Source organism: Diabrotica virgifera, chromosome 7, assembly GCF_917563875.1.
Source record: "Diabrotica virgifera virgifera chromosome 7, PGI_DIABVI_V3a".
Classification (NCBI taxonomy): domain Eukaryota; kingdom Metazoa; phylum Arthropoda; class Insecta; order Coleoptera; family Chrysomelidae; genus Diabrotica; species Diabrotica virgifera.
This window is the reverse complement of record NC_065449.1, coordinates 151,238,372-151,263,825: the sequence shown is the minus strand read 5'-3', so window position 1 is coordinate 151,263,825 and position 25,454 is coordinate 151,238,372. Positions and strand designations below refer to the sequence as shown.

The 25,454-nt window shown below is 32.4% G+C and overlaps 1 protein-coding gene across 3 annotated transcripts in view; it reads left to right on the top strand.

Moving 5' to 3' along the window:
• The window catches only part of LOC114330100 (uncharacterized), a 314,241-nt gene that overhangs the window by 155,978 nt on the left and 132,809 nt on the right, over positions 1-25,454 (top strand). The window contains exon 4 of one of the 3 annotated variants that reach the window (XM_050656443.1): positions 20,966-21,803. The exons of the other annotated variants lie outside the window; for them this stretch is intronic. The gene's annotated coding sequence lies outside the window, so the exon portion shown is untranslated. Of the gene's footprint in view, positions 1-20,965; positions 21,804-25,454 lie in introns of those variants that run through there. 3 annotated transcript variants of the gene reach the window in all.

The following is a 25,454-nucleotide window of genomic DNA, read 5'->3' as shown; positions in this document are numbered from 1 at the left end:
AATAATTTATTAGCTTGTAAAATATACGCATCTCAATTATTGAATTGCCATTTTCTTTCTATAGTGCAGTCAATGAAGGTAAAAATCAACTATTACCTTCGATTTCGGTAAATCTCCATTTATTTTCACGAATTGACAATAACAACTTGGGGTTTTAGCCTGGGGTATATGTCACCCCTTCTCGGGAGTGAAAATTACTTTATTAAAAATAACCCCACAAATCGAGAGAGGGACAAATTGTAAGCAAAATTTGTTATATAATGTGATTAAAATAAATCAATACTTTTTGAGTTATTAAAGATCAAATATTTTAATTTTTTGAAAGAAAATGCATGCTTTATAGCGATTTTTCATAAATGACTCAAAAACTGTAAGTTTTTACAAAAAAGTTTTCATCACTAAAATTGAAGCTCATAAAAAATATAATAAATTGTTTACTTGAAAAACCTTTAATGTTAATTTAAAGTAAGTTATTGGTAACTAAATATATATTTTTTTCCGCGATTGTTCAAATCTAAGGGTTCAAGCTTAAATAACGGGAAAAAGATGCATTTTATAACACTTAGGTACTAAATACTTGTCAAAGTACTTAGAAATACCCATCAAAAATAAGATACAGAAAAAGTTGATAGTATCAAAATCCGCTCACATATTTTCGTGAAAATGAATGGAGATTTACCGAAATCGAAGGTCATAGTTGATTTTTACCTTCAGTGACTGCACTATAGAAAGAAAATGGCAATTCAATAATTGAGATGCGTATATTTTGCGAGCTCATAAATTATTAAACAATATATAGTCGACAAATAATTAATTTAAATTATTTTAAGTACAACCCTCTCTTAAGCCGGGAATATGGGATGGTTTTCTTGTGAAGGGGTTGTAGTTCAATAATCGAAAGGCGCGTGATTTTAGAGTTTATTCTTAGAATATAAGCTATACGAATTAAACTACTATTAACTTTTTTGTAAAAACTTACAGTTTTTCAGTGATTTACAAAAAAACCTCTTCAAAACATGCATTTTTTTCACAAATAATTAAAATCTTTGATCTTTAATAACTTAAAAAGTATTGACTTATTTTATTAACTTTATATAATAAATTTTGCTTTTAATTTGTTCTTTTATTGATTTGTGCAGTTATTTTTTATAAAGTAATTTTCACCCCCGAGAAGGGGCGGTATCCACCCTCAGGGTAAAGGCGCAAGGTGGTACCATGTCACCTTTGTTTCTTGACGTATCCTCTAACCACTGACCAATTTTCGTGAAAATCGATAAAGGTTCACCGAAATTGAAGGTAATCGTTAATTTTTATCTTCAGTGACTGCACTATACAAAATAAATTGCAATTTACTGATCTAACTGCGCGTAATTTGGAAGCTTATAAATTATTAAATGATATGTAGTCGCCAAATAATTAGTTTAACGCATTTTAAGTACAACTTTCTCTTAAGCCGGGAAGATAGGGTGGTTTTCTTGCGAAGGGGTTGTAGCTCAATAATCGAAATGCCCTTGATTTAATAGTTTATTCTTAGAGTATATAAGCTATAGGAATTATATCCGCAATACGATATATTTTAAGTTTTCTCAGCATCTTTCTCTTAAGTTAAATCAATTAAAGGGTTGTTTGGGGGTGAAGGGGATGAGCTCAAAAATCAAAACTATATAATTTCAAGAGCTCATAAATAGCTCGTAATTCTGCCGCAAAAACCGATTCAATATTCCTATTTTTAAGTAGTGGGGGGGGCTGACTCAGCCCCCCCCCACTAGGCTATTAAATTCCTGCTCAGTGGAACGAGCTCAAAATTTTTAGTTTGCGGAATATGAGAGCTCATAAATAGCTCATAAATCAGGGCTATTTGTTTTTTAATTTTTGCAAGTGGGGGGGCCAGCTCAACACGGGTATCAAAAGAAATTGAAATTCACGAAAATTTGAAAAATTCTAATTTTTTTTAATCGTATTTTTTTTCAAAAATATGCATTCTAAACCGGTCAAAATTGTTGAAGTTATTACTCATGTTAAAATAAATAAAGTTTTAAATGGGTTACTATAAATTTTAATTTTTGTGGAAATGACGTATGTTTCATTTTTCATTCTTCCCTAAAAAATCTGAAAGGGTCCTCTTATTTCCATCATAACTTGCTTAATTTTGATGATATCGACTTCTTATATAGCTTTTTGATAGTTACCTTTAAGTACTCTATTAAAATGTTTAGTATCTATATTTAACAAAGTGCATCGTTTTCCTGTTATCTAAGCTTGAATACTAAGATTTGAGTACTCGCGGAAAAAAAATATACATTCAATTGCATATAACTCACTTTGTATATGTAATAAAGGATTTTTCGAATAAGGAGCTTATTTATTTTTATATTATCTTCGATTTTGGTAATAACAACTTTTTTAAAGAAACTTATGGTTTTTGAGTTTTTTATGAAAAACTGCTTTAAAACATGGATTTTTTTCAGGAAAAATCAAAACTTTTGATCTTTAATAACTCAAAAACTATTGATTTATTGGAATAACTTTATATAACAAATTTTACTTATAATTTGTCCCTCTATCGATTAGTGGTATTATTTTTAATAAAATAATTTCCACCCCCGAGAAGGGGTGGCATCCCCCCCCCAGGGTAAAAGCGCAAGTTGGCACCATGTCACCTTTGATTCTTGAGGTATCCTCTACATACTTACCAATTTTCATGAAAATCGATGGAGGTTCAACGAAATCGGAGGTGAAAACCTTCATTGACTCCACTAACTGTTTCCCACCTTTAGACGTATCGGACGAGTTTGGCAACGGCCAATGTGATTGGGAAATAATAATTATAATGTAAATTTATACGTTTTTATCGCTAAATTTCCCAACTCTACTAGTTTCATTTCTTTTTATCTCACAACTTAATACGTTTTCCATATTTTGCGTTGTTTTGCCGGATATTAGCGCGCTCACCACTGTATACCCAATGCATTATAAATACAAAAATGCCGGTCACAGTTCGGACGAGAATTTTAGTTATTAACAAATAAGAGTCAAAACTTACAGTTTTTTCGTTTAAATCGCTACAGGTAAAAATAGGGTAACTATCTTATTTAGAGTATTCATCTTGTAGTAGATGAGCAAAAATATTTATTGGTTTTCTCAGGATTCGGAAAAAAATGAATCCCATTTAAATAGCATTGGAGCCTAAAGTTCGTACCCAGCCCCTTAAGAATTTGATATTGCATGAAAAGTAGAGTGAAACAGTCCATATACAGTTATGATGGTTCCTGTTTATCTGAACCATCTCAGATAATTGAGGGGTGGTTACCCCCTACCATTAGGGTTGATGAAGTAACAATACTCACTGTAGATTCATTTATTGGTACGTTGAAGTAACTACGGTAAAGAGCTGGTGGTATATTATTTAGTAACTGTGATGTTTACTCGTTGGGAACTCAAAGTGGATTCCCATGTTTACTATTTGGTATAAATAAAAGTGAGAGTGTTTAGTAAAAGTGCTGAATCGACTAGATTATAAATAACGAATACTAAAACACTTGGATGAACCCAAAACAAATCTTTATTGGACTACATATCAAATACAACTGGTTAATTCTTTTACCTGTAACTGACTAAAATATAATGCGATAATTAGCAATACATGAGCGTCGCCAGTGGGGTTTATAATTACATGGCCAATACATTACATCACCCCACCCTAAAATCCTACTTATAACTAAATTTAGGAACACAACAAAACTAAACTCCTAAATACTATATTTCGAATCCAAAACGTTTTGGTTCTTTTCTAGATCTTATTGGACGTCTATGTGGGATGCCTGACTCTTGGATAACATCACTATCATTTTGAGAGTCTAGCTGAGGCTCCCCACCTAGATTTCCTGTTGAGCTTGTAGCGGCTTGGATAACATTTTCCTCGTTATTTTGAATATTATTTTCCTCTGAACTATCGTGCATCGTCTCCGCAAAGGTAATACCTTCTAAATTACTATTAAAAACTATTTTAATTTGATTACAATGTCTTTTCCACGTAAGTTTACTCCCTAACGGATTTACCAAATATGCTCTTCTACCTAAAATTCGTAAAATCTTTGCTTTGCACCACGACACCTTGGTGTTTCTATAATCTTTAACTAAAACGATATCCCCCACTACAAACTCTACCTGTCTCCTCCCCCTATAATATTTCTTATTATTTTCTTGCGCTTGCATCAAGTTACGTCTAATTGGTGTTAAATCAACTGGGTTTGATTGTTGGTTTTGTAAATCATCAGGTTTAATTAAATCTAGACGCGTTCGCAAAGCCCTTCCAAAAAATATCTTAGCGGGAGAAGTACCTGTCGACAGGTGCACTGTGTTCCTATATGTCAATAAAAATTTAGACAATGATAAATTAATATTCCTTTGATCAATATCTTTTAACAAAAAATGCTTGACTGTTTTAACGCTATTTTCAGCGGCACCGTTGCAATGTGCTGAAAAAGGAGGTATTGTTATATGTTTAATACCTTTAATTAAAGTAAAATGTTTAAATTCTTGCGATGTTAGCTGCGGGCCGTTATCGCTGACAAGTACTTCCGGTAAACCATAACGAGCAAAACACTCCCTAAGTTTAGCAATCGTAGCCATTGAGGTGACTGAAGACATTGGACAAACTTCTACCCATTTAGAAAAAGCATCCAAAATGATAAGAAAATGAGTTTTTCGCGTTTCGGCAAAATCTATATGCACGCGTGACCAAACATTTTGAGGAATGCTCCAGCCTTGTAAGGGAACCTTAGGAGGATCTGCCTGCATGTGCTGACATGGAATGCAGTTCTTGCTGAGAACTTCAATTTCTGTATTTAATGATGGCCACCAAATATAAGACCTAGCTAATAATTTCATCTTAACTATACCAAAGTGAGCTGAATGCAATTCATTCAGTAATTTATTTCGTAGTTTACTAGGAACAATTACTCTTTGTCCCCACAATAAGACGCCATCTTCAATAGATATTTCATTTCGTTTAAGGAAATGGGGTTTAATCTCTAATTCAACATTTGTGGGCCATTTGGCCATAACATATTCAGTTACACGAGACAAAATCGGATCTAATTTTGTTTCTTTCCTTATATCACTCACATTAATAGGAATTTCTTCGCTGTCTGCTAAATAATTTAAATTAACAGTTTCCTCTATATTAAACTTAGAAGAATCTAGCCTTATCGGCTTATTTGAAGGCAATCTACTTAAAAAGTCTGCTACATTTTTTTGTGTCGATACATGCTTTATATTAAAATTGAAACCACTTAAAAATACTGCATATCGCTGCAATCTATTTGCCGCTGTAACCGGTATCCCATTTTTAGGGCCAAAAATGAATACTAACGCCTTGTTATCTGTGATTAAATTGAACTCCTTCCCATATAAAAATTGGTAGAAACGTTTGATTCCCCACACTATAGCAGTTGCTTCTTTATCTAGAGTCGAATAAGCCTTTTCGGTATCGCTGAGCGTTCTACTAGCAAAATAGATTGGTTTCTCGCTACCATCTTTCAAACTATGCGAGAGAACAGCTCCGATCCCATATTCTGAACTATCAACCGTTAAATTTAATTCTAAGGTTGGGTCGTAATGAACTAATACTAGATCTGAAGCTAACATTTGTTTAATAGTGTCAAAAGCTAATTGACATTCTTCATCCCAGTGCCAAACTACATTTTGTTTTAAAAGCTTATATAAACAATGAACAATGTTTGGGAGATTTGGAATGAATCGATTATAATAATTTATACTTCCCAAAAACGATTTTAGTTATGTCACATTCGTAGGTTCTGAGATATCCTCAGTAGCCCGAATTTTATCTTGACTTTTATGCAAGCCCCTTTTATCAATTATAAATCCAAGATAAGATACTGATTCCGCGAAAAACGTACATTTTTCTTTTTTTACTGTAAGACCACATTCTTGTAAAATCGCTAAAACTTTACACAAATTCTTAGTGTGTTCTTCCCTATTCCTTCCTGTAATTAGAATATCATCTAAAAAAATAGATATACTTGGCATATTGAGAAATATTTGTTCCATAATACGTTGGAACTGAGATGGACCTGATACAACTCCGTACGGTAGACGATTAAATGCAAATAATCCCTTATGAGTACTAATAACCGTATATTTCCGAAAATCTGGATTAATCACAACTTGCTGATAAGCTTGACTCAGGTCAATTTTAGAAAACTATTGACCACCCTGTAAATTAGCAAATAAATCATCGATCCGTGGTAACGGATATTTATCCGCTTCGATAAAAGGATTGATAGTTATTTTGAAATCACCACAAATCCTAACACCTCCATCATTTTTTAAAATCGGTACTATGGGTGTTCCCCATTCCGAAAATTCAACTGGAGATATAATGCCCTCCTGAACCATTTTATCTAATTCCATCTTTACCTTGTTTCTTAAAGAAAAAGGAACCACTCTGGGTTTAAAAAATTTAGGTTTGGCATCTGGTTTAATATTAAATTTTAACTGAAATTTATTAAATGTGCCCAATTTGTCAGAAACTACAGTGGGAAAATCTTTCATTAACCACCCCATTATTTCATTATGTTTATCTGCTTCAATAAAATTTAGTTCCCTGAAACCCATATTATAACACCTAATAAAATTTCTACCTAGCAAGGCTGGACTTTCTCGATGCATAACATAAAAATCCAAATTATTTGTTTGTTTTGAAAAAGTTACTGGTAAGTTAATTTTGCCCTTAGGATGAACCTTGTCTCCCGAAAAATTAACTAACGATACATTAACTTGAGATAACGGTTGTATATTAAAATATTTATTATATATTATACTAAAAGGTTATCAATATAAATTGGCGGATCATTATTTGCTGATATACATAATACAGATGATTCAGTTCCTTCTTCCAATAAATTTAAAAATCTATTTCTACATACCCGTTTTAAGTGTCCTCGAACGTTACATAAATTGCAGATATAATCCTTATAGGGACATACTGAAGGCGGATGTCTTTTAGCACACCTGAAACACTTTTGAACACTACCACTGAACTCATCACGATTAAAATCCGAACTATGTCTCTGCATCCCTGAAGTTGAAGGTCTAGTCTCCTTAAATCGCCGTTCTTGTTGATGTGCTCTGCCATGTGATACTTGCAATATTTGCTTACTGCAACTTCCACTCGTTATTTGACACACCTCTCTTTCTTCCACTGGTTCCACTTTCACCACACTTCTGCTATCTACTTCGTTAATGCCAGTTATTGCTGCTTCTTCAATTTGTGCTGTTTCCATAGCTTTATTAAATGTGCTATCTGACTTCAGTGCAAATAGCGTATTCTTTACTTTTCCCTCATTATATTTTGAAATAAACATATCTGTTAATTTCGTTTCCAAATTATTTCCAAATTCACAAGTACCGGCTAGTTTTTTTAAACGTACACTCCAATTTTGTACACTTTCACTTTTTGTTTTCGAAGCACCATAAAACTTTGCCCTTTCTACCCACACTAAACAAGTTTTGTTATAGTAGCTATCTAGGCTTTTTACAATGACATTAAATTCACATTCTTCAGGTTTTTTAGGCACGGACAAGTCGGATAACAAGATATAAGCTTCTTCTGAAAGGCTATATAACAAAATAGCTCTTTTAAGATTAACATCTGTAATTTCTCTAGCGATGAAATATTGTTCTAATCTTTTTATAAACACATTCCATTCACAAATTCTGGGATTAAATTCCAAATTTAACGATAAATCTAATTTCCCGTTTTTCGACATTTTGTATTCACTTATACACACTTTAAAAACGTTTTTATCTTCGTCGCCATGAAATGTTCTGCACAAAAACACTTGGATGAACCCAAAACAAATCTTTACATATCAAATACAACTGGTTAATTCTTTTACCTGTAACTGACTAAAATATAATGCGATAATTAGCAATACATGAGCGTCGCCAGTGGGGTTTATAATTACATGGCCAATACATTACACTAATTGTTATTTCAAACTGACCTTGTATCGAAAATCGGCACATTGATGTGGTAATATAAGTCAATCGTATTTATTATAAACAAACGTATTTGTTTTACCAAAGACATTTAATTATTAAAAGAATTTGTCTTAATAAGATGATTACTGAGATGCAGTGTATCCCAATACACAGTGGAACCTCGTTAACTCGGATTAATCGGGACCGCGGCCGATCAGGGTTATCGAAAAAACGGGTTAGCCGTAGAAAATGGTAAAAATTAATAAAATACGGTATACTTACAGTTAAACTCCGTTATAATTGAAATAACATGAAATATATATGCACAGTACACATCTAAATTACGTATCAATTACGCCTTTATCAATTCTACCTAATGCTTCTAGTTTCTTTTCCATTGTTACTTAAACATTTTTACGTTTTGTTGCCAGTACGTAGACAAAAATACACGCAAACACAAAATCTGAATAGATTTACGAATGATTACAGAACGGAAGCGAACAATACGACTGTACTACACACAATACGGTCTCAATCGCAACGATGTTATGTTATTTAATAACAGCGAAGACTGAGACCACTGTTTAAAAAAGAATGTTTTAATAGTCTTTTAGTTTTTTTTTAACAATGCTAAGACAGTTTGAAATAAATAAAGGATACTACAGGTGGCTGTTGTTTTCGATAACACGACAATGAACGACGTATGCCATGAGTCATTTTTACTATCGTATATGCAGTTCAAATTACACAAATACCTATTATCTCTCAAATATTATAGTACATACATATTTATTGTTGAAATGTTTGTCTGATAAAAATCGGTCCGGGTTATCGGGGACGACTTATCGGGGTTCCACTGTAATATAAAAAAAAATTAAGATGATTCGTCAAACGTATTGTAGGTATTCAATTTGTTTATCCCACAGAGCTTTTTTTGCAATGTTATTGCTCAGAAAATGATAAAGATACAGAAGTTTTGCGAGTACTACATGAAAGAAGAAGAGCTATATATTCATTATTTTTAAAAACGATCAACAAAAGTGATTTTTACCATTGCAAAAACATTTACTAAAGTAAAGTAATTTTTGGCTTATAAATAATATTTTGAATTTTGATAACATTAACTGTAGACTAAATCCACTTTGTGCTATGTCACAATAATAAGTTTCGAGAAAAATGGTATTAAAGGTTAAGACTCTCTGGTGTTTGTTTATTAATAATGCACTGCCGAAAATTCCTTTATTTACTGAATTTGCTGGAATTACAGCGGTGGCATCAGCTTATGTGTACAATATGACATAGCACTTTTTTCGACGGGACCACGCGGACTTGCCACCAAGGGCAAATCGAGGGAGGGGGCCATGGGGCCATGGCCCCCTCCGAGAATTTAAAAAAACATAAATATAAATGTAAATATTGGCAGACTGAGCTAGACAAATAAAAATACTTTAATCACGATAAGTTTTGAATGTCTTTATGGCATTCAAAATTGTGTGAAAAGTGCCTTAAAACACACCATGTTAACCAAAATTTTAAAAAAATTTCCCCCATACCCCCGTTACTCCTTCCAAAAAAAGTTGATGGCCCCTCCCGAAAATCGGTCCTGGATCCGCCCTTGTTTGCCACCTTCTTAGCCTGACTAGAGAAATTAAAATATGTTGTTATTCCTGACTGAACATGTTCATAGCGGTGATTGATTTATAGAATGGTAGTTGAGATCAATAAAAAACCAAGCAGAAAATGGACATGGATGAGCCCCGATAAAACGACAAAGAATGAAATAGATTAGATCTTAACGAGAAATAGAAACCTAGTAAAAGACGTATCGGTATTAAATCAGTTTGACCTAGGAAGCGACCATAGACTAATAAGAACAAAACTAAAAATAAATAAAAAACTAGAAAGAAAAAGAATACATGAACAAAGATACAAATGGACATCTGAAGAAATAAAAGATAGTGAATTTAATAAAAAGATAATGCGTGCATTAAATCAAGTTAACATGCAGCAGATGAACTAAAATGATATTGATGATTTGAATAACCTTATAACCGAAACAGTGAACAAAAGCATTCTGCAACTGAAAAAACCAAAATCAAGACACAATGAATTAGACAAAGAAATATTACAACACATAGAAAAAAGAAAGATCTTAAATAAATCTAACAAAAAGGGAACCGAAGAATAGAGAGAACTTAATAGGCAGATTAGAAAAGGAATCATAAAACAAAAAAGAAAAGAAGAAGAAAAAGTAATAACAAAAACTATTGAAAAAAATAAGAGTATGAAATGTCCCAGACCGAAACTGAGACGACGTCAGATATCATTAATGAGAAAAGAAGAAAATGAAATCACAACTAGAGAAAGCATACTGAAACGAATAGAAGAATTTTAAACGGAACTCTACAGAACACATCAACAAGACGATGAAATGAGACTAGCACGGAAACTAATAAAAAATGTTGGATCGGAAATAATGCCAAAAGTACCTAACAATTTCAGAGGTAACTACCGCATTGGAAAACATGAAGAGAAATATAGCTGCAGGAGAAGATAGGATTACCACAGATATGATATTAGAAAGCGGCAAGGAACTAATTGCAATTAAATTAAAAATTAAATTGTAACTAAGCTTATAGGCAGTTGTTTACACCAGGACAAAGTCCCTGAGAGCTGGAACAACTCTAAAGTAATCTTATTATACAAGAAAGGTGATAATCAATAGTTGGAAAATTACAGGCCCATCAGTCTACTGTCACTCCTGTTTAAAATACTTACCAAAGTCATAACTACCCGACTAACAAGGAAATTCGATGAATAACAACCCTATGAACAGGCAGGATTTAGAAAAGGCTATTCAACTTCCGATCACCTGTTAACCACAAAAGTATTAATAGAAAAATGTAACGAATACAAGTTTCCAGTTTTTATAGCATTTGTATACTACGAAAAAGCTTTCGACACCGTAGACACACGGCCGTAATTAAACGCAATGCAAAATTGTAGAATAGGTAGCAGATATATTAACTTAATAAAATAAACTATGAACCAAGCTACAGCTACATACTACCTAAATGAAAATGAATACACGAACCATGTACCATTAAACAGGAGAGTCAAACAGGTAGACACTCTATCACACAAACTGTTCACCTTAGTTTTAGAGAACGTTTTGAAGAACCTAAATTGAAATATAAGGGTAATCTATGTAATCTCAGTAATCTACGATTTGCGGATGACATAATCCTTATAGCTACTGACCTACAAGAACTGCAAACCATGCTTTCAGAACTACACACCAAATCTTCTAAAATAGGACTGAAAATGAATTTAAACAAAACAAGAGTCATACACTCCGGAGAAACCGTGACAATAAAATAAACGACAAAGTTATAAAAAAAGTTGAAGAATATATGTATATTTAGGACAAAAAATAATACTAAATAGGGAAAATTCAAAAGGAAGAAATAGAAAAAAGAAGAAAGTTAGCATGGGCAGCTTTCGGCAAACTGAACTATATATCAATCGGTTTTAAAACGTCTTGCGACGTTGTCCGATGCCTAATTTCCATGACACTCTATCATCCCATTGGCCCTCTCTAAGATCTCTTGCGCTCATCGCCTTCGTTATTCCCTCTCTCCAAGATTTCTTGGGTCTTCCTCTCTTTCTGCGGTTTGGTGGCACCCATTGCATAATTATTTTAGGGAGTCTTGAGTTATCCATCCTCTGGACGTGTCCGTACCATATCAGCTGTTTTCTTTCTATGTCTGTTGTTAGAGAGCCGTCAACCCCCATTCGCTGTCTTATCTCATCATTACGTATTCTCTCTCTCTGCGTGACACTCCTACTGATCTTCTAAAAGCGTCCATTTCTACTGCCTCCAGTTTTCTTCTGTTGTTTTCGGTTATCCGCCAAGTTTCTGCTCCGTACAATAGACTGCTTTTAATAAGAGATTCGTAGATATTGTGTTTTCTTCTTTTTCCTATTTCATGACTCCATAGTGCGCTGTTTAGACAACCTATTGTTTTTCTGGATTGTGTTATTCTTCTCTTTATTTCTTCATCATCTTTCCCCGTTGTGTAAAAAACGATTCCTAGATATGTGTAATGGTCGCAGGGCATGATGATTTCATTATTTTCTAATGTGATGTTCGATAGTTCGGTACCTATTGGCAGGTATTTTGTTTTTTCTGTATTAATTTCTAATCCCCACTTTCTATATTCTTCTTGTAATTTCCTTGCCATGTACTCTAGATCATCTTTATCGTTTGCTATAACAACTTGGTCATCAGCAAACTGCAATGTATATAAGCAAATCTCTCCAAGGTCTACGCCCATGCCTCTGCATTTTCGTTTCCACTCTTTCAATGCTTTTGCAACATATATTTTAAATAAGGTCGGTGATACACAACACCCCTGACGTAGACCTTTATTAACCAGGAAGCTTTGCGATAATCTGTTTCCAGTTTTTATTTGTGATGTTGACCCTTCATACAAATTTCTTAAGGCTTTTATTAAGGTGACACTAATATTCGTCTGTCGTAACACGTTCCAGAGTTTGTTTACAGGAACTGTATCGTACGCCTTCTGCAAGTCAATAAACATGAGGTGGGTTTCTTGATTTGTGCTTAATTTTTTTTTCTATTAGTTGTTTGAGGCAGAAGATATTATCAGTACAGCTTCTTCCTGTTCGAAAACCGGATTGTTCTTCTTCCTCTTGGTCTTTGTACTCCTTCTCAATGCGGTCTCTAATTATTCGTCCATACAAACGGCTGAATGTACTAGTCACTGATATCCCTCTATAGTTTTCACATTTAAGCTTATCTCCTTTCTTATGGATCGACGAAATATAAGCAATTTTCCACTCGTCTGGTACGGGAGAACCATTTATAAATTGATTTATGCACCAAGTGACGGTTTCAAACAATTTTTGTGATCCACATTTTATTAGTTCGGCTGGGATATCCCCTGGTCCTGGAGACCTACCGTTTTTCAGTTCTTTTATAGCTTTTCTAATTTCTGTCCCTTGTATTGTTATATCTTCTCCTTCAATGTTAACCTCTGTTGGTGATTGAGTTAAGTATTCGTCCCTATTTTCTGTCAGTAGTTCCCCATAGTACTTTTCCCATTTTTGTGTGGATATTAATTGAATGTTTGTGCTCTTCCTTTCGTTAGTTCTTATTTTATTTAGGAACTTCCACGTTTCTGTACATTTTCTGCCTCCCAGGTAGGTATTAATTTCCTGGCACTTCTTATCCCACATTTCTCTTTTTGCTTTTACTGTTGTTCTTCTTGTTATTCTTTTGAGTTCCAGGTATTCATCTCTATCTTTTTGTTGTTTACTGCTCAGCCATCTGATATACGCTTGCTTTTTCTCTTCTACGAGTGCTTCTATTTCTTTGTTCCACCATAGTTTTTCACTTTGTCTTTGAGTGTTAAAGCCGAGTGCTTCTTCTGCAGCTTTTTTAACGCTAACGACTACGTTTCTATATACCTCCTCTACTGTTGATGTTTCAGTTATAGTCATTAGTTTGCCATCCAGTATTTGTTGATATAGTATTCTTGTACTCTCTTGGGTCAAACTATCCAAATTATAACTTCTTTTTTCCTAAGTTTCTTCTTGTTGGGGTTGACAATTTGTTTGATTATGTGTTATTTTATATCTAAATGGACAGGTTACTTTTGATTTTACGACATAATGATCTGAACCGCATGTTATTCCTCTGTATGCTTTCGTGTCCTGTACTTGCATATTAGTATTTTGTTTTATGATGACATAGTCTATAATTGATTTTAAATTTCTTGTAGTTTGGGTCCAGGTGTACTTGTGTACATCTCTATGTTTAAAAAATCCATTGGTTATTTTTAATTGATGGTTTTCACATATTTCAATTAGCCTCTCACCATTATCATTCTGGTTTATTTCTCCGTAGGGACCTACCACCTTATTATCTACTTTACGACTACTCTACTGTTCAGGTCTCCCATAACTACCAATTCTCTTCTATTTCCAATTTTCGTAATTTCGTCGTTAACTTTAGCAAAGAACTCATCTTTGTTTGTGTAAGGTTCATCATCACTGATTGCATAAATCCCAAGTATCGTAATAGGTGTTTCTTTTATCGTTATGTTTACTCTTATTATATTTTCGTCTATTGCTTCAAAGTCAGTGATTTTATGTTTATGTTTTTTGTGTATTAGAACGGATACTCCTCTTTTCGCTCTCTCGTGTTTTGAAACTCCGCTGAATATATGTACATAATTGTTTACTTTTTCTATACCTATTCCTTTCTTCTTTTTTTCGGTTAAGACAACTATATCCATATCTAGTTTTTTAATTTCTTCAATTATTTCTTCTATCTTTCCGCTGATACTCTGCACATTCCAGGTGCCAATGTTCATAATCCTTTTCCGTCGCCGAAGTCGTTTATTATTTAATCCGTCCGAGATTCCGAGGCAATCTTTAGGCTTTTTGGTATTTTTCTAATTTTTACAAGTGACAGAAAACCGGCCTGACGTCTTAACCCCCTACCTGGAGGACCGGGTAATTTGTAATCAAGGTTTTCTTCCTTTAGATTGGTTGTCTTACAGGACTAAAGAGCCCAATCTGCTCCCTTTCTTTCGCCGTCGATGTTTCTTCGCCAACCAGAATCCACAACCGCCCATTTTAGATCCGATTCTGCAGTGGTATGCCGAAAAAACAGGCCTGCCACTTCCGCCATTGACGCCGAACCGAAGATCCTCTTCTACGCCGTCTCCGCCGTTGTGGTCTTCACCCGTATCCCTGGGCAGGGGTCCGCGTTATACCCCACAGAACTGGGTCCCTACCTGAACTTCGCCACCTGTTCACTCCGGCCTACTGAAGTGAGAGGTGCCCACCCCCGCGACATGGACGCGCCAGGTAGGAATTACCCATGTGAGTGTTAGAGAAGATGGCTCTAACTCTCCATGGGCCGAGTTAATGAACATGTGTGATCCCATGCTCAAAGGCCAAACAATTATTCTAACCTGAAGACCATACCAACAAACTGAACTACAGTCGGAAAAATGAAAGAATACCCATGAACGATCACATTAATCACATATTATTCAGATTATTAATAATCTATCTCTTTCGTTTGTTATTTATGGAAAAAACACAGCAAATACAAAATAGGTGATTGATGTGATCGTTCATGGGTATTCTTTCATTTTTCCGACTGTATATACTCAGAAATCATCAAATTCAACTACATCTTAGATCTAGAGTTTTTGATGCATGCATTATTCCGATATTAACATATGGGGCACAAACATGGACAATCACAAAAAATAAGTATGAACATACTCAGGGTCACTCAACACGCGATGGAAAGAGCAATGCTTGGCATATCACTTGAGGACAGGAAAACAAATAAATGGACAAGACAGAAAACCAAAGTCACCGATGTAGTATAAAAATTATTAAAATTGAAATGGGAATACGCTGGACATGTAGCTAGGAGCGCTCTAAACAAATGGCACAGAGCAATTGTTCTAACCTGGAGACCATACCAACACAAAAGACCCAGAGGCAGTCCTCCTATGAGATAACAGATGATCTGAAACGGACTGCCAGGAAAAATTGGCTATGAGTAGCGTACAACAAAAAACAATGGAAAGGAAGACTTGAAGAGGCTTATGTTCAGATATGGATGTGAATGGCTAGACGAAGAAGAAGACCAAGTTGAGATCCCTGGCTAGCAGGGGGGTCCAGAAACTCATTTTCGACAAAACTTGACATAGCACCTTCTTTGCCTGTACCCTTCATAAAAATATATATAATTTCATAAAAATCAGTCAAGCCGTCTCGAAGGAGTATGTCAACTAACACTATGAGGGAAGAATTTTATAGATGTAAATATTATATAGATGGCTATTAAAAAATAGGGGTTGGTGATAGAAGTGTGAAAATTAACCGTTATGGGCATTTTTTAATTCGAATCATGTAAAATTAGGGTAGATAATTTTGTCCAAAAAAATAAAAAAAAATGTAAGGGCGGCAACCCCTTGTAACTTATGGGTGCTAAAAATAGATTATACGTGTAAAATTTCATAAAAATCGGTCAATCCCTTTCTGGGGAGTATGACATGATAGGCGAGCGGCACACCCCTAATTTGAGGCTTAGAAATCGAAAAAGCGTCCATGATAGGTGAATTGCAAATATTGATCATTCTTTATATTGTCGAGATCGGTGAATTCAATTTTTTTTTCTTTATTAACTCCATTGAGTACAACAATCTGCCCATTGGGCATTAAGCATTTGTTATGGTAAAAAAATACAGAAATGTAGAGAGTTACTCCAGTAAGTAACCTCTTTACAATTCTAACACTAAAATTTTATCAGTCTGAATACACTTTTGATTACATTCAGTTGGTCAAGTCAGCGGGCAGTTCCCGTTTTAGTCTACGCACTTCAAAGACGAAAAAAGTTATGTGACTTTATATACGAGTGGCACTCTTCCAAAAAAACGCTTATTTCTCGAGATACTGACCACGGTGTGGTGAATGGCTAATTTTAATCTTAATTTATGTTTTTGATGGTGCTGAAATGAAAATAAGGTTTATTTTGAATTTTAGATGGAGGAACATTGTCAAAATCCCAATTTCACCCTCAAAATAAAAAAAAATGAAATCACGTTTTTCTTAAAATTAGTTACTTAAATAAGTTTTTTTTTCTATAAAATATTTTATTTTTTGTACCCTATATTTTGACACGCACTTGATTAAAATGCTAAATTTTAAATTTTGTCACTCAACCTTTGCGATTAAACTTTGAAATTCACTAATCTGCACCTTTCACTTTAAACAATTCAGAACTTTTATTATAATGAGACAGAAAGATTGAAACAGGTACAATACAAATATACAATATATGTATAGAAAAAGGAATATGGCCTAAAGCCTTCAAAACAACAGTAGTCATACCAATATACAAAAATGAAGACAAAACTCTTGCTGCAAACTATCGACCTATATCTCTTATTCCGCATATTTCTAAAATATTTGAATTATTATTGAAAAATAGGCTTACAGCATATATCAAAAAATATAATTTAATTTCCCCTCACCAATTTGGTTTTAAGCAAAATACTTCCACCCAAGATGCCATTTTGAATTTAACATCCAAAGCATATGAAGCACTTAACAAAAATAAAGTTTGCTTATGCGTATTTCTTGATTTGGCCAAAGCTTTTGACACTGTTAGTCACAATAACCTCTTACAAACCTTAGAGAAAATTGGTGTAAGAGACAACTGTTTACAATTATTTAGAAGTTACCTCTCTGAGAGACAACAGGTAGTAAGGGTCTCTGAAGTAATAAGCGGACAAAGAGGTATAACATATGGAGTGCCACAGGGAACAGTATTAGGTCCTGTCCTGTTTAATCTATATATAAATGGATTATTTTCATTACAGAGTACAGGGCATATAATTGGGTTTGCTGATGATACTGCTATTATTTATGATGCTTAGAATTGGTATGAATTAAAAACAAAAGCACAATGTGATCTACAACTAATAAAAGAATGGTTTGACTACAAAATACTAACAATCAATTTTAAGAAAACTGTTTATCTACCAATATTTAACTCTAACTTGACTACTGATCTTTTCAAACCCCTTCAAATATCACATAATAAACAAAATTTTTATATTAAACCCGTAACAAATGTTAAATATCTAGCAGTTTTTATAGATACACATCTAAAATGGGACTTTCACATTAAATATATCATTAAAAAGCTACAGTTTATCCTGTACAAGTTTAAACATCTTAAAAAACACATACCTAATATTATACCTTCGCACACTATATTACGGACTAGTAGACCGTTATGGTATACTGGCTTGGGAAAGCGCCCTGAAAACACACATTCTCCCACTGGACATCATACAAAGAAGATTTCTGAAAATTATTAGGTCTAAACCATACACCTACTCTACAGATAGATTATACAGAGAGAGTCTGTAATTTGGAATAAATTAAATATCTCGAATACTAATTGTTTTTTGAAAAATGCTCAGACCCGTCGATTAGTATTACAAATTGTCCTTTTTGACATACAATAATAATTTATACAGGGTGTCCCAATTTAGAGATATGACGTCATCGTTGATTTTCTTAAGTGGCAACACTGTCATTTTGATAGCTATTTTGATAGGGTGTGTAAAGTTATACACAACTGCAAAATTTCAAATTTTTATTCCCTACCATTTAGAAGGTAATAAAAAATAACAAAGTTATGAAAAACAAGTAATCAACTAATAATTGAATTTAATTATTTCAACAAATTAAGCAAAAACTCGTAATGTTGCCCTCAATATTTGTTAAATTGTCAATGGGCAACGTTTTGAGCATTTGTTTAATTGAAATAATTAAATTCAATTATTATTTGATTACTTCTTGTTCTTCATAACTTTGTTATTTTTTATTATCTTGTAAATAGTAGGGAATAAAAATTTGAAATTTTGCAGATGCGTATAACTTTACACACGCTATCAAAATAGCTATCAAAATGACAATGTTGCCATTTAAGAAAATCAACGATGACGTCATACCTCTAAATTGGGACGCCCTGTATACATTATTATTATATGTAAAAAATGACAATTTGATATACTAATCGACGGGTCTGAGCATTTTTCACAAAAACCAGTTAGTATTTTAATTATTGAATTTATTCCAAATTACAGATATAACTTTGTTATTTTCTATTATCTTGTAAATGGTAGAGAATAAAAATTTGATATTTTGCAGTTGTGTATAACTTTACAAACCCTATCAAAATAGCTATCAAAATGACAATGTTGCCATTTAAGAAAATCAACGATGACGTCATATGTCTAAATTGGGACGCCCTGTATACATTATTATTGTATGTCAAAAAGGACAATTTGAAATACTAATCGACGGGTCTGAGCATTTTTTAAAAAAACAATTAGTATTTGAGATATTGAATTTATTCCAAATTACAGACTCTCTCTGTATAAGGATAGTAATATATTTGACTTGAAACAGTTATACTATCTTTGTGTGTCTTTAAAATATCACACCATGAAAACAGACAACAATTTACCATCACATGACAAAGTCCTTCTGCCAAAGAAGTTTTCTATTTCTAGCCCCAAAAATATATAATCATATCCCCAGTGATATCAAAAATACTAAGAATGTTCTTCTATTTAAAAAGAAATTAAAATCATTTCTGATGGAACAAACAAGAAATTTTTGTGACATCATTATAGTAGCTTAAATTTACATACATTAAAAAACAAAAAACAAATAAATGAAACTCTAGAGTCACTACCAATTTTTATACCTATATGTCAAATTTTATATTGTTTTAAACTGATTTATTTTGCTTATTATTTTTATCATATTTAATAAAACATGCGTATATACACCATTCTTCAAAAATATTACTAACTAATTGAGCCATACATAATTGTTTTAAAAAAAAATTAATTATTCGTGGTTTATTGTTAAACTAAATATTTATTTTATTGTTTTCATTATATTATTTATTCTACGTATCATATTTACTAAAACATAACAACTGTGTATTTATAATTAAAAAAACGTACCTATCTATTTATTGTATTATATTGTATTATGTTGCTATTTATGTTATTTATGTTATTTACGTTAGTATGTTATTATTTATTATTTTATATCCTATTTACCGAAACAAGTGTATACACACCTCTCGGAGACCTTCGGGTTAATTTATTCACTTTATATGTAAATACCTAAAAATATTGTACCTATTTTTGTTGAATAAATTATTATTATTATAATTGTCTTCAGAAATGTAAAAAATATATACTACAAAAATTTAAGAAAAAAATATTAAAATGGAACAGAGTTATTAAACGCAAAAAATGTGATTTCATTTTTTTTTATTTTTAGGATAAAATTGCGATTTTGCCAATGTTCCCTCACGTGAAATTCAAAATAAACCTAATTTTCCTTTTCAACACCATAAAAAATATAAAGTATGACAAAAATTAGCCATTCACCACGCCGTGGTTATCACACCACACAGTATCTTAAGAAATAAGCGTTTTTTGTGGTGTGTCGCTCGTCTATAAAGTCACATAACTTTTTTCCTGTTGCATATTTTGACTTAAAATTTTTCAGAAAATTTTCATGAATTATGTTTTATTGCTGCCTCGGCTAAAATTATAAGCTAAAAAGTTTGTTACTTAACTTTTTTAAGTAAACGTGAAACTAACGAAATCTGAGGACAAAATGTTAAAAAATTAACAACTCCTCTTTTAATTTGTATAAACATTTTGTACAAAGTTCGTTGTTATCTAAATACTTCAAGGATAACACAGTAACATTTTCAAGAGGAAATATCTACAGCGACCAAAGATACAATGAGATAAAGTTGAAAAATCATAAAAAATGATTTTTCGCATTTTTTTTTTCATAATATTTAATTTTTGAACATGTTCCACCAATTCTAGATAAAAATAAATTTCATATTCAGATTCAACGACCTCGAAAACATAAGGAACCATCAAAATTGGTCATTCACCTTAAAGTTTATTTTCTTGGTCAGTATAACGTAACTTTAGGGGTTGCAGGCGCTCGCCTATGAGGAGTATGTAACACTGTTATAGGAGAATTTTATATTTGTAGGAGTAGCTGTGAATTAAATAAAGAAAGTGGCGAACTTTGACGGCAATTAAACTATGCGAAAAATTGTTTTTTAAAAATTATATTAATTACTGAAAATGCGTATCTTTCCCTGAATAAATTATTTTTGCGCACTTTATCACACAGATGTCTCACCTTACTTCTGAAACTATGTTCGTAATAATTTAGTAACCTGTTTTTCTAATTGCCTGCCGGTTATGGTACCCGGAAAAAACTAACTAAATTTTTTTGTGTCTTGGTTTTTAATATATGATTTTTTGTTTTATTTCAGATACAATATCTGAATATATGAAAAACATAATTCATAATTGATATCATCAAGTAATAGACCTAATGCAGTTCCAAAAGTAAATAATGGTCCTAATCGATTTAATCAATTACCACACATAAATAATGCTGATAACCAATTCTCACATACAGATCATGGCCCTAATGTATTCTCACATATAAACAATGATTTTAGTCAAGTTAATCCAATTTACACTACAACTCCACGACCACCGTCACAAGAGCCAATTCCGCCTGCTGCTATATGTTCCTTATGCGGCGGAGGACTTGGATAAATTATTTAAGACATGAACTTACATACTATTCTTATGTTTATAATTGACAACTTCCTACAAATATTTCCTCCGTACCAAATAAATAACCTATTGGCTACTAATGACAAAAGAGTATATGATTGTCTAATCAAATTTATACATAGTACAAATGTATGTCTGTAATCAATTTTAGCCAATCTCGTTAACCTTTTTTTTTACCCAATTGTTTATTTTCCCTCCTTTTCCCTATTTATAGTAATGTCTTTTAGTAATTTTTAAGAGGTTTTTTTTTTCTTTTGACTATTTTGATCTGTTTGCAATAGTAGGTATAGATAGACACTTTTTTATTTAGTATTAAGTAAATTAGAATAATATGATTTTCTTTTTAATAATTTGTATTAGGTTTAATAGTTTTTTTGTATTAGTATTAATTATTATCAAGTTGTATCTGGCTAAATAGCTAAGTGCTAAAGTCACAAATAAAAAAAAAAAAAAAAACTTCCTACAATTTTAAATTCGAAAAAAATGCTAAAAATCACATAACACAACAGAACATAATTTAAAATATGTATAGAACATAATTAAATCAAATATAAAAAATTTAAGAAAAAAAAGTTTGTGTACATATTTTGTACGCACGTAAGATGTTATACTTCTATTTTTATGATTTCAACGAAACAAATATATTTTTAACATTTTAATTGTATTTTTAATTAAATAGTAAATTAATTTTATTACCTAAAATAACACTAGAAATTAAAAATAACGTTATTACGTCATTTTTATTAACTGAAACTGAAGCGTCGTTCGTGCAATTGCTTTTCTCGTGAGGAATCGCATAAACTCTAAAAAACGTCGTTTTTCGCCAAAAAATTTATACTATAATTTTTTCATGGGCTATAAATAATAGCTTTCGAGCTTCTGCTGTATTTTCGTAAAATTTTAAAATCATTAAAAATGGTAAATTCTCGATAAAAAATGTTAGTCCATCATTTTTTGACGAACTGGAGCGTCCCAGCAATTTCTTTTCCCTTGCGGAATCGTATAAAATCTAAAAAACTTCAGAATTCTAACTATTCTAACAGAATTCTAAACTTCTAACGTGCGTACAAAGTACACACACATTCTTTTTGTCTATATTAATAAGTCCAAAAATATAAACTATTTAAAAGGTCAGTACAACTATAAACTTACTTTTGTCTCTGTTCTCACAACTTTTAAAACTCAACTTAACAAACATAACCATATACGTAATAATAAAAATGACAACACATTCTTTAACTACGGGTCTAGGAAAGTTGGTCGACAACACTTCGTCGACGGAAAATTAGTCGACAACATTTGGTCGACAAACAGTTGGTTGAATGCACAAATCATCGAATGTACAATTCGTCGACGACCATTTGATCGAATGGATTTTTCGTCGACAAACTGTTATTTATCTTTAGGATAAAGGGATTAATGGTGACAAACGACGGATTATTGGTTTTTATTTTGTTAACTGGATTATTGTATTATACATATCTGAATTTATTTATTTTTGGGGATTTTGTTAATTTTTTTTTCTAAATCTTAATTATTTTTAAATTTAATGAAAAAATTGGCAGCAGTGGGAGAGTAGACAGCAAATATAAACCGATATTTTAATTAGTGATGTTGTACCGTTCTTCTTTTTGGTGTCGGCGCACTTGCGAACGGAGCATTTCCGGACAATTGATAGTTATCAACATTTTAGACAGCAGCAGAAAATTTAAACAATATCTTAAAAAAAAATAGAAATCAATAATCCTTCATTTGTCACCATTATTCCCTTTGGGTCTTTGTCGACGAAAAATCCATTCGATCAAATCTTTGTCGACGAATAGGGAACTTGCATAAATTTTTAAATATTAAAATAATATTAAAAAACATAAGGTAACATGATCTTAAACCGCTTGCATGCGAAAAAAACAAATATTTTTAACCCGTACGCTAATTACAAAGTTTTGAAAATGCTATAAAATTCAAATATCTTAGGAGGCTCTTGAACGTCCTTCTATTCGTCTGACGTCAGAGGCCACGGTCAACCGGGCTAGCTAGCAGTCGGAAACAACGCGATTAGGTATTACGGGTATATTACATTTTAATCGTATTTAAATGGAAATTACCAGCTATTATTTGTATTCCTGCACAGTTCTACAATCAGTTTATTTACTTTAAAGTGAAATTTATAAATCTTTAGAAATTACTAATGTGTTTATAACGTATAAGTACTATTACTCACGAGAGGTTTTCAAAAGAAAGCGATTAAGTACAATAGTACATTTTAATCGTCTTTAATTGAAAATTCCTAGTATTTCGATCGTATTTTCCTTGTATTTCGATCACAAAATCATTGAATATATATACAAAAAAATCAATTTAAAATTACTTTCCCGATATTACTCCTGACTGTAAATTTATGAGTGCACAAACAATTTTTGTTATATTATCTGTATGTGATATAAATTTGCTATCAATACAGGCATGGGGGGCTAAGCAAGCAAATTCTCTTAATCTACGTATAACTCGTTCAATGTGAATTCTTAAACTAACTACTCTTTTTGTTTCAAATACTTCACTTTTTGTAAGTTTTGTACTTGCAGATACACTTGGTGGTCTAATTAATTGGCAAACTAACAAATGCTCTATGTGTTTAAAACCCCTGTCAGCCATTACCGCCACTTTCGGTGGAAGAACATTTAAAAAACCACTATGTTCAAGAATAACTGCATCCGACGTTCTTCCACCGAAAACAGTAGAAATAAAATTAATAATCCCATCAGGAGTGCAAGCAATTAAATATTTTAGAGTATTGCACTTTTTGTATTCAGACCATGTTAAGGACTGTTTAACAGAATCTGATGGTTTTTCAATTTCAATTTCTAAGCAATCGATAATACAAAATACTTTACTATAACGAGCTCGAAATGCTAAGGGTAAGTTTAATTTAACTGAACTCACTTGGGGATTAAAAATACAAGATCTTAAATATTTACTAAGTAATGGAACAGATTTTGCAAATATTCTCGATGCATTGCTTTCGCTTATGCCGAAATCATCTCCAAGAGACATAAATGTTTGTCCTGTTCTTATCTTTTTAAGAGTTAAAAATAGATGCATTGTTTGAGTCTTACAATATTTTTCCATTAATTGAAACGTGTAAAATGCATATTCTGGTAGCCCCATATACAGTCTAAGTCTGTATTGTAACTTCATCACTGTACACTTCAAAGACAAACTTTTAAATTGTTTTGCTTCCTCTTCTTTCGTATCTTTATCACAAGATGAAGAATCACTTTCATTGTACCAACAGTCGTCACTACCACTATATTAACTATACTCTTCAAATACAGAACTTCCTGATTCACTTTTTGTATCTTCAAATATTTGCAAGTCTTTTATAGGTGAAGTTCCTGCATCCTTATTATGTATTTTCAATGGCGACAACCCGACTGTAACACTCCTTTGAAATTTGCACCGAATACCTTTACTTCTTATTTTTATGTGAGTCTGTGTTGATGCGTTATTCAGTTTTTGAGGTAAAGCTGATTGGTTTAATTCAGGTCCTGATTGTACTAAGTTTGTGAAACTAGGATCACATTGTCTCTTATCATCATTGTCCTCTAAAACAGACTTAGATGTAGAAGCGGCATTTTCAAGAAGCTGTCGTTTAACTCTTTTAAGGGCTGCTTCCCTCACAGGCTGAGAAAAAGCTCGTTTTCTGTCTGGTTGACAATCAAATATGTGCGGGACAACACCTGACTTAATAATTTTGGGACCACCCATAATCTTGAATTTTATATAGTTATCAATATCTTGTTCCAACTGCAACAAATAAACAAGTATAAGTAGGCACTTTTCATGAAACGATAACTAATATTTTTTTTAAGTAGAAAATAGGTACCTAATTAGATAAATACTTACATCAAAATGATCCTCACAGACATAAAGACCTATGCTTTTTTGTGAAATATCCTTTTTATCTCGCCTGCATGCCTTTAGCCATTTTAATCGACGTTTTGGTTCTTTTGGTAGAGTAAAAAAATGTTTGTTGGATGTTCTGACAGTTGTGCTTTTGCATCCTGGCACTATACAGTACTTATATTGCGCAGATTTGTTTTCCAATTTGATAAAGTATATTACACAATAAATACACTAAACTACACTAAATACAATAAAATAAATACCGAGCAAACG